We start from the raw sequence: 7,743 nt of genomic DNA on the forward strand, positions 1-7,743 counted from the left end.
GCAGGAAAGTGCTATTGTTGTCTCTCTTGGTACAAATTATAAATCTGATACTTTCTGAGTTCAGTTCCAATTTTATTTATCTATTTGAAACAATGTTTACATTCAATAAAGAAATTCTGGAGGGCTTCTGTGCAAGGGTTAGGATGAGCTAGCCTAAGCATTTTTATACCAATTTGACAGTTATTTTCAGTAACACGATAAACAACGCTCGGAATATTAAGTTCCTTTCTCATATTAAGTATCTTTGTGGTACGAAGGCACCCAAGGATTATCCTCAAGGCTTCGTTCTGCAATTTTTCAAGCCCTCCAAGCTTTCTTTCAGGATGCCTTAAAGTTAGTTTAGTTCATTTATTATGCACCCCATACCCATCTTGTGGGCGGTAGTGGAAAGGGTTGCAGAGGCACATAATGGGCTCAGGGACTGAACCCAACAATTCATTTAGCTAAGCAAGTTACAATCTTGATGAGCTAGTTACAAAATTCAGTATAAGTCGTCACATCAACAATAGGTTCGAGATCGATCACAAGTACAGTTTCTAAATTAAGCAACTGACATATGTGGAGAGCTAGTGTCACAATTGATATGTTTGTCCTGCACACCGCTCCCCATCCAGTGGGCAGCGGTGGATAGGTTACAATCACTTAGTTACTACTTACAGTTAGCAAACTGGGGATATTTGGCTAAAATTTCTGGTACCAGATCATTTTGAATGAAATATTGACACATCGTTGGTACATTGGTTATAGAATTGTCTCTGAATTCACTATCACATAGTGACGGAGGGTGTGCGAATAATTTTGTTGACAGTTAACATTTGGTCAGGTCTACATCGGCAGATAATGGGAATTCCCAGAAATACTTGTAACCGAGTCTAAGCCGAGCAGTAGTAACATCTAGAAGTCTGCTGATTTTATTGGATGAACCATAGATGTGTGGCTCCTTTTGCATAATAGTATTGAACGAAAGTTAATCTCCCCAAACACTTTCGCGTTTTGGGCAAGTTACCCCTCCACTCTCTCCATTTTTGTTTGGACATTCCCTGGTAGTGCGCGGAAATACTGAAAAGTGTATACTCTTTTCAACTTTGTCACCTTAATTCTCGTCCTATGTCTTTCATTTTGGTATCAATGCGTTCGCAATAGAATTCCCAACAGAACTATGTGCATATAATGTCAAAGACAGCAGCGCGCTCCACCCGCCGACAAGATGAATGTAGGCCAAGGGTACCAGAAAAAGAAAGCTGAGCCACCCTCAGGCAACTCTCATTACATTAGAGAGCGTGATAATACTGAAAAGTGTATACCCTTTTCAACTTTGTTACCTCAATTCTCATCCTAGTTTTTTCAATTTGGCATCAATGTGTTCGCAATAGAATTCTCTACAGGACTAAAGGCATATAAACTCCAAAAGCCCGGCTTACCATCCGCAACAAACAGAGTAAGCGAGAGTGTGTTACCAGGGAGCGCACAAGAGCGATAAAATGTATACACTCTTTTCATTTTGGTCACCCCAATTGTCATCCTAGGTCTTTCATTTTGGTATCAATGTGTTAGCAATAGAATTATCTACAGGTTTAAATGCATATAAACTCCAAAAGCAAGGTGTACCATCCGCACAAAACAGAGAAAGTGAGAGAAAGTAACCCGGGAGCACTCTAGTGCAATGTAATGTGAACACTCTTTTCACTTTGGTTACCTCAATTCTCGTCATATGTCTTTCATTTTGGTATCAATGTGTTCGCAATTGTATCTGCTGGCATTTTACCCTTTGCTTGGATCTGAAGGGTTTTAGGCTCACCACGATGCAATCTGATAGTACCACAGGTGTATATACCTATCTTCAAGCAGCAATTCACTCATTCAAACCGACTTATAATAGTTATCCATATATAAATGGTAATCTTTGTTCTACCTGTTAACCTGTCATATGAAGAAAGATTGTCAAAGCTTATATTACATTCTCTAGAAAAGCAAAGAATTAGGAGTGACATATGGTAGAGGTGCACAATGGGATGAATGGACATAACAAAGGGGACATTAATGGGGTATTAAAAGTAGCAACACAAGACAGAACTCGAAACAAAGTGTAAAAATTGGAAAAATTTAGATTTAGGAAAGAACTGCATGAGTAAATACACTGGGTTTGTACCTTAAGGTTCATGTATGCAATATTACAGAGTTCCAGTTAACTCCCATGCATGCAATTAATTTATGTTATGTTTATGTTTTTTATGTTAAAATGTTTTTGTTGATTTGTTTGTATATTTTCATAAGTAAAGCATGCTTACCGTCTTATTCCAAATTTTATGATAACTTTACAAGGTTTAAAACATAAAGTTCAATATATATTCTGGTTTTCACACAGGAATTATACGTTAATATAACATCATAATAACGTAATGATGTCGTGTAAATAACGTTATACTGACGTCATATAAATGTTATATTTATGTTATAAGAACGTAAATTGGATAGCTTTACAGAAAGTAAACAAAAAAAACTAAATGTTGACTGAAAATTATTTATTCTTAAATATAAAGCATGAAAACATTATAATACCATAGCATTCACTATTATTTTTAAATTTTTACATAAATCTTAAAAAACTGTGTCTCAAGAATATATGTTTTTAGTTATATCCTTTGGTTTTAAGAACATCAGATATACGTATTTTTGTCAAAAGTTACAGTATTACCTTTGTGGAACCATTTAAAAACGTCCACAAACGTTCTGTGTTTGCTGGGACCTCACCTACCCAACTATAAACAATAGGAATGCCACAGGGCAGCATACCTCTCATATTTCTTATAAATCAATGATTTACCAATTTTCTCTAACATCCTTAAACCAATACTATTTGCTAACAATACTACCATCATCTGTTCAGACTCCAACCCCCACACACTAAATAATATTGTAAATAACAATTAAAAATATTCCACTCACTGTTGTTATCCTTGAAACTCTCACTAAACACAGTAAAGACCTACTACATTTCATTTGGAAGTACAATGGGGCCTCGACTTACGATGCTAATCCGTTCCCAGAGACGGATCGGAAGTCGAAATATCGTTAGTCAAAGCGAATTTTCCCATAAGAAATAAAGGGATTTGAATTAATCCGTTCCCCACCCTCCAAAATATTAACATAAAAATACATTTTATACTGAATACAATGTTTTTTCTAACTACAATACAGTACCAAAGTTACTCTTACCTTTATGGAGGGCTCTTGGTGGCATATGGAAGATGGTGATGGGGGAGGAGGAGAGTTGTTACTGTTTGGAAGGGGAGTCCCCTTCTATTATCACATCAGGCAGTGATGTTTTCTCTGGGGTACTCTCTCTCCTACGTTTTGCCTGAATACCACTAGGACCTGGTTGTGGTTCAGTGCTTGTTTGTCTCACTACAAATTTGTCAAGAGACATTTGTTTTTCCATTCGTTTTAACATTTGTCTGTAATGATGCATCACTTTAGCACCCATAATGTCCTTTTCTTAGCTAGTATGGTGGATATTGTTGACTGAGATTTGTTGTACTGCCTAGCCAGTTCACCTACCTACACACCATCTTCATATTTACGAATAATCTCTCATTTCTGCTCTATAGTCATTCTTACATGGGGCCTCATATGTTGAGCCTTACCACTGACTTTCCTGGAACTCATGGCATATTATATAATAATTACTTTAATGTTCAAAATGCAAAAAATCACCACAAAAATGGAATTTCATATAGGCGCGATCGTCACTAAGTGGGTATAGCTGTAGTAAACTGAGGCAGGTCAGACCGCAGCTGACCCCGAACGTGTACCAACAAATATCGGATGTCGACGACACCATCGGATGTCGAGTAGCATTTTTCGATGAAATTTATATCGTAACTCGAAGTTATCGTAAGTAGGGGCAATCGTATGTCGAGGTGCCACTGTAAATCAAAGTAAATTCCCCTTCTGATAAACAATGTCAACATTAGCATAGAAAATGATGGAAATTACCTTGGTCTATAAATATTCAAGAGATTAAAGTTCAGAACCCACATACAGAAAACAGGCAAAAGGTCTAAAAAACTGTTGGCATACTCTCAAAAATGAGTTATTATGTTCCCCACTCAGCTTTCCTTTCAAAATAGTACACCCTAATCTAGCCCTATCATATATGGTATCTGTGCATTGGGTTTAACCACTGCAAATTACTTCAAGCCCATCATCACCCAGTAAGAATCTTCTATCAGAACTCCAACAAACTTTGTTTTTAGAAAACACACATACCCTGTTTAAATCTCTAAACATGCTAAACATTACTCACTCCACACACATTCTCTTATGCTATATATATATTTTAAAACCTTATTCCTAAATGCTAATACTGATCTGAAAATCTTCCTTAATAGATGTAACAGAATCCAGGAGCATCACACCAGAAATATATATATGTTTGTCAGTAACTGACAAACTGTTAATCCGATTGCCAGTGAGCTAATATAATTGACAGTCAAGCAGACTAATGTAATTGGCAGACAATTATTGCATAACTGATAAAGTTAGGCAAGAGAAATATAAATTTGACTCTTAATGCCGATCAGTTTACTATGAACTCTTAAGTGATATATATTTCTAATCAAGATCGTAAAAACTCACAAATAGGCTTAAACAAACAAAAAAGAATCTGTTTACATAGAAATCTAATGAGGTAATTCCTACATTAATACATTTCTCCTACCAATATAAAGGTCTCATACTGAGTACATCTCACACTATGTTCTTTACCAACTCCAATGCTAAATAATATCAACAAAAATGTCAATACCATAGGTAAAGATTATATAATTATATTTTAAATGAATTTCTAAAGAGAAAAACTAATTGCATTATTATTTAAATAAATATGAAGAAAAACAAAAAAATTTGTTTTATTTTTTATTTTTAGGAGAAAAAAATTCTTTACTTACATAAATATTTGAGCAATTTTGAGTTTGTCTATACTGACAGCTTTTCTTATATAATCTATGAAGAGCATCTATCTTGTACTGTGACAGTTTTCCTGTTCTTGCTTGGTCTATGAGGAGCACCTAACTTCTATATTGACAGTTCTCTGGTCCTTGCTTGATCATGAGAAGCAATCAACTTTCAATAAAGAACAAAATAATAAAATACCATTAGATCTTTTCATGGTAAAGTGTATTTCATAGTGAATATTATGAAGTGTATTTCTCAAACAAAATACATATACATAATTACCTTTAAAGGACATCCAACTGACATGGTGATAGCACAACATTTTCATGATGAAGCTATGTTTTCAAGATGTATATTAGAGATAAGTTAATTTATTATTGTCTTATTACACTTCAACATTCTCTCAATCATGTCCCACACTCAGTGTTTAGTTTATCATGTGAATGGATCGTTTTGTGCATCTTCATATTTCCAAGAGGAGTGAATCTTCCCACACTCTGAGCACTCATAATGTTTGCCTACTAATGCACTAACATATGAGCTCATACTTCTAAAATGTCAGAATCTTCTCCCATACTCTGGACACTCGTGAGGCTTATCACCAGAATAGATTAACATGTGTTCTATTATAGTTCCAACCTGAGAGATTTTTTGCCTCACTGAACACATTCAAGTGGTCTTTCATCCACATGCATCTTCCTATGTTTCTTCATACTTCCAAGATGTTTGAATCTCTTCCCACACTCTGGACACGAATAAAGTTTATCATCTGAATGCACTAACATGTGACGTACTATAGTTCCACGTTCTTTAAATTTTTTGTCACACTCGGCACATTCAAAAGGTCTTTTATCCACATGCACCATCATGTGTCTCTTCATACTTTCAATACGACTGAATCTCTTTCCGCACTCTGGACAAAAATGAGGTTTGTCACCTGAATGTACTAACATATGATACTTTACTTTTTCTTGCCGAGCGAATCTCTTTCCACACTCTGGACACTCATGAGGTTTGTCACCTGAATGCACTAACATGTGAATCTTCATTTCACAAAGGCGAGTGAATACCTTGCTGCACTCTGGACACTTATGAGGTTTGTCACCCGAATGCATTAACACGTGAGTCTTCATATGATCAGGACGAGCGAATCTCTTCCAACACACTGGACATTCATAAGGTTTGTCACTTGAATGCACTAACATGTGATTCTTCATTGTTCCTTTACGAGTGAATCTCCTCCCACACTCTGGACACTCGTGAGGTTTGTCACCTGAATGCACCAACATGTGATTCTTCATATTTCCTACCTGAGAGAATCTCTTCCCACACTCTGGACACTCATGAGGCTTATCACCTGAATGCACTAACATGTGAGTCTTCATATATCCAAGACGAGTGAATACCTTCCCGCACTCTGAACAATGGTGTGTTTTCATCTTCTTTACAACAGAGGCAGTTTGTCTGATAGTTTTCTCCTCAGGATGATAGCACTAGAGGTGATGTTAGTAGGCGTGTCACGGTGCAAGGTCAATGTTGACGGTTAGACAAGGCTTGAGTGTTGTTTCTTAGAGTAAGACTTAATGTGAGCACTTGGCGGTCATTATCGGTGCTTCTTCTATATGATAGGTGCAGTTTGCGTAAAGTTTTCCTGCTCGTGTCTGGACCCAACAGCCAGTGGTGATAAAATGGCGCCCGAAGATCATACAAGCGTTCCAATGTTTTTTGTTCTGGTTCCATATCTTTTTTCTGTAGTTAACATTTTATTCTTATAACTGTTTTTTTCTATATTTATCATTTATATTTTTCCTCATATTTTCTAATTAAGGAATGTAGTTGGAATTCTTTCTTTATATATAATACCATTTGATTAAATCTTTTTTTGAAGGAAATAGTTCTCCCACTACTGCGCATGACCGCGCGCTGGCCCCTGCATCGCCTGCTGCGGGCACTGGGAGGCATATGTAACTCCGCCTATGAGAGCCACGACGTTTCTGACAGTTGGAGCCGTCAGCTGATCATGCTGCCAGAGGCATGAGTTGTGTGCCCGCGGCTCCAGGTGTAGACCCAGTCAGCTGACCGTGTTGCCAGAGACGTGTCAAGAGGAGTGTTGCCACCAGCAGACGATCCCACTTATAGACATTTCCTTATGCAAGGGCTTGAAAAATTGCAAAACGAAGCCTTGAGGATAATCCTTGGGTGCCCTCGTACCACAAAGATACTTAATATGAGAAAGGAACTTAATATTCTGAGCGTTGTTGATCGTGTTACTGAAATTAACTGTCAAATTGGTATAAAAATGCTTAGGCTAACTCATCCTAATCCTTGCACAGAAGCCCTCCAGAATTTCTTTATTGAAGATCAGCATTGTTCCAAATGGATAACAAAAACTGGAACTCAACTCAGAATGTATCAGGTTCATGATTTGTACCAAGAGAAACAACAACGGCACTTTCCTGCACCGTGGGAGGTTACACCCTTTCCAGTTTTAATCCCTCCCTTTCCACCCAAGAAGCAAATTAGAGATCAGCCCAAGCTTCGTCTTGAGGCAAAGCTCAACGCCTTAAGCCATATTGATGCTCTGTCCACAGAGCATTCTCTCTCTCAAATTATATATACTGATGGTTCCCTACACCGCACCACGGGTGCAGCTGGAAGTGCAGTTGTCCTGACAATGGGCGATGGCCTATACTTTGAGTGGGGAGTCCGTATAAACAACTGGGCCTCTACCCTTCAGACTGAACTATTTGCCTTGATCCTTGCACTGAAATGTGTACAAGTCTCAAA

The 7,743-nt window shown here is 37.3% G+C and overlaps 1 long non-coding RNA gene across 1 annotated transcript; it reads right to left on the bottom strand.

Annotated features, from left to right (window-relative positions):
* Nucleotides 1-4,904: 4,904 nt before the first annotated feature.
* On the bottom strand, nucleotides 4,905-7,103 carry LOC123749209 (uncharacterized). The gene is made up of 2 exons (XR_011228762.1): nucleotides 5,239-7,103; nucleotides 4,905-5,124 (listed from the first exon to the last, which is right to left on the bottom strand). It is a non-coding gene; the product is annotated as an uncharacterized lncRNA (long non-coding RNA).
* Between the last annotated feature and the right edge of the window lie 640 nt (nucleotides 7,104-7,743).

Source organism: Procambarus clarkii, chromosome 16 (assembly GCF_040958095.1).
Source record: "Procambarus clarkii isolate CNS0578487 chromosome 16, FALCON_Pclarkii_2.0, whole genome shotgun sequence".
NCBI classification, from domain to species: Eukaryota; Metazoa; Arthropoda; class Malacostraca; order Decapoda; family Cambaridae; genus Procambarus; species Procambarus clarkii.